Raw genomic sequence first — 3,597 nt, forward strand, 5'->3', positions numbered from 1 at the left:
AGATAGATAGATAGATAGATAGATAGATAGATAGATAGATAGATAGATAGATATCACATTTGCTTCAGAATTTCAACCAATGAAAGACTGACAGAATGGTAGGAATTTTACTTCTCTTTCCTGCTCAGTGTTCAAACCTACCATGTCTCCCACCAACAGCTACATATTGGTAATTTTTTATTTACTCACCATTACCAAAGTTGATCCTCTTTCCACATACTTTTTCCTTTCATAATTATGAGTGACTCTTTAAAAGAAAACTCTTTAGGTACTCCAAGATCTCGCCCACTCTCCCCAGCCCCTGCTATGGGTTAGAGATGATTCACTAACAAACATAACTGTGCATTATACCCCATGAATAAATGGGTATGGATCATTTCACAGGATGGAAGTAGAAGGAAGACGATGAAAAAGTGTGGATTGGTGGGGGTGGGGGCGAGCTGGTCCTGCCCCACCCTCTCGTGGATGTGGAAAGTAAGCCTCAGAATATTAAGTATGCATATAACTCTTATTTGATGCATTCTGGACTAGATCCAGTTCTCTTGCCAGTCATGTCCACTTCTGATTTTCTTTCATTGGCAATAAGGTTTGGGGAATTTTTCTTCTGGGTAATTGATATTGCTTTTTACACACCCCTGTACTCTTCACCTACTTATTTCTAGTTTTTGGTGAGAAAAAAAAAAAGTATGCAAGTGCCTGGTTTATTCTATTAAACTTTAGTTTTCTATACTTAAAATACAGTTCAGCTCTGCTGATGGTCCCTGCTTCTGTTTTGTTTTGCTTTGTTTTCTTTTGTTTTGTTTTGTTTTAATGCCCTGAGAAACCATTGCCCAGCAGGGCTGCCACTGAAGTGAGTGAATATACACTGAATTTCCTAAGGCTATCGTGTTAACATATGGAATTGTTTTGAGGACATCTTACATCCTCTTCTCCTCTTTAGAACAAACAGTGCTAAATTAGCTGTCACTCTGAAAAATCTCATGAATCTTAACAGATACAAACACAGGCGATGTGTGCAAAGACCATTACAACATTTTCTTTCTGCATTTTTCCTTTGCCGACATTTTTCCCCTATAACACCTTCCAAGATGTGAGGGATTCTGAGTTATTTGTTCAAAAAGCAAAACAAAATCACTTTTTTTACAACCTATGGTCTTCAATCAGCAAATTCATTTGTAAATGGTTTAGAGAATCAGTTATCATATATATACGAAACTTCCTTAGTTTAAGAGAGGGTAACATTTTTCAAATTTTCAGTTTGAAAAAATGGGCTCTTTCTGATGACTATTTTCTTTTGCCTCAACAGACAAATGTTGTCCCTTTTCCTTGGAGGTGGCTTTCTGATAAGAACACCATTTTATACCTAGACAACCCTCATAGCAAGTATCTGCTCAGGTTCACTCCCCAGTCCGGAGGGGAAAAACATCTAAATGGACTGGGTTGAGCAGGATTTGATAAATAAACTTGAAAGAGCAATCCAAATCTGAGGAAAATAAAAATCTCAAGGACCCTTTAGGTTGCCCTAACAAGTAACCAAACAAATTTTTTAAAAGCTCTTCCACTATCTGAAATACTCATGCATTGCAGAGCGATGTAGACATGTCTTTTCTTATGCAATACACCCTGCCTCACCCTCTAGAAGGCTGCACGCCACTGAAGAGAACTGGGGTTTTGTCCTGTTTTTTTCTTGCATGTCTGCAACAGAAAAGTGTTGGAGGGACTCAGGAGAAGCTGCTGAGTTTATTTAATAAAAACAACTCATTGTGTGAACTAGTGAATCTCTTGTTAAAGAAGAGAGTCTTTAGGATCAAGAGCTATTTGTCAATTTGAGAGAAGACAGACATTTCTTTTACTGTGACAATTCACATATGTAATAGGAGCCTCTTAGTAATAGAATGAAAAGTCACATTTGGAGGAAATTTTGGCAATAAAATCCTTCATTGCACCTAAAACCTTAGCATTAAAAATTTGGTTTTCCTTCACCTTGATAAAGAACACCCTCAAGAACGGCCCTAGTATTACACATTGCTATCTTTAGTGCAGATGCTTAGTTCACAGGTATCAGCATATATAGTTAGTCAGGGTGAGAGTCCTACCAATTAAATGCTACTTTCAAAAACCTGATGAACATTCTCATCTCTAAACCATCGTGTGTGTATAAATGTATGGCTTTACCCCTGCCATGTCTCCTAGCTTTTCTCCTTGCCCTCTCTTCATTGTTTAGTCTTTAAGTTTTCATATTCCATTTAGTTGTGTTATACCTCTCAATTTTTATTGCTTCTTTTGAGTTCTTACACTAGGGAGAGTATACAATATTTATACGTGTGGGTCTGCTTTATTTCACTTATGAGTATATCTTCAAGTGACATGCACTTAAATATAAAGGCCTCAAGTTTATCATTTTTTATAGGTGAGTAATACTCCATTGCATAAAAATGCCACATCTTTTTCATCCATTCCTCAGGTGATGGGCATTTTGGTTGTTTCCAAGATTTGGCTATCACAACTTGTGCTGCGATAAACATAGGAGCACATATATCACTATGATATGATGTTTTCAGTTCTTCTGGGAAAATTTGCAGTAGAGGAATAGCTAGTTTGAATGGGATTGCCAGTCCTAGCTTTTTAAGGAGTCTCCACACTGATTTCCATACTGGTTGCACCAGACACCTCATCCATGTGACTGACACTGACAAAATATCTGCAAACTGCTGTACAGGGTTTCAGGGTAAATCCTGAGGAGATTTGACTAACCTTGTCAGATGCAAAAGTTACTTTTTCAGTTATATAGGTCTTGCTTTATCTTGGTCTTAACCATCCAGGAGAAAAGTATAAAAATGAGGTATAAAAAGTAAAGCCATATTAATATGCTGAGCTGTAAAAAGCTCAAGTCAACAACTTCTGACATTGCCAGTCACGTAGATAAGCCACTACTTTGGTAGGCTACTGGTCTATATTGGGTGACTTTGTGGAATTCATGTACCTACAATATTTGAATGGCAATGGAATACACATCTCTGACAAAGTAAACAAAAAAGAGGGATATAAATGAAAGACCATTTTGTAGTGAAAAAATACATATATCTGTATAAACAAAATAGGATAGATATACAGCTACTTTCTCTTAGTTCAATGAGAAGAAAGAGTTGTACTAATAGTGTTTAGACAAGATATCATGGCTGCATCTTGTACTATGAATAGCTACTACAAGGAAAACAATATTCAATGTATTATTGTAACTGTCCTACTAAGCTATTTTGAAGCTATCTCATTGCTACTCCTTTCTCAATAAAATTAATAATAAAAAAGAACATCCCAAGGGGCTGGAGAAATAGTTCAGTCATCTAAAGTGCCCGCGTAGACAAGCTAAGTCAGGCAGAGGGGACTGTGGCTGAATCCCCAACACAACATGCTTCATCAGCACCGACCTCAGGGTGCATGAGCCAGCTACCTCCATCAAAAAAAAAGGAGATCAAAGGGCAAGCCAGATAGCTCAGTGGACTAATGTGGCTTTTTTTTGCCATAATTTTATTGAGAAACAAATAGCAATGAGACAGTTTCAAACCAAATTGGTAGGACAGTTTCAATAATTAACAC

This window comes from Octodon degus, unplaced genomic scaffold, assembly GCF_000260255.1.
Source record: "Octodon degus isolate 3935 unplaced genomic scaffold, OctDeg1.0 scaffold00149, whole genome shotgun sequence".
NCBI classification, from domain to species: domain Eukaryota; kingdom Metazoa; phylum Chordata; class Mammalia; order Rodentia; family Octodontidae; genus Octodon; species Octodon degus.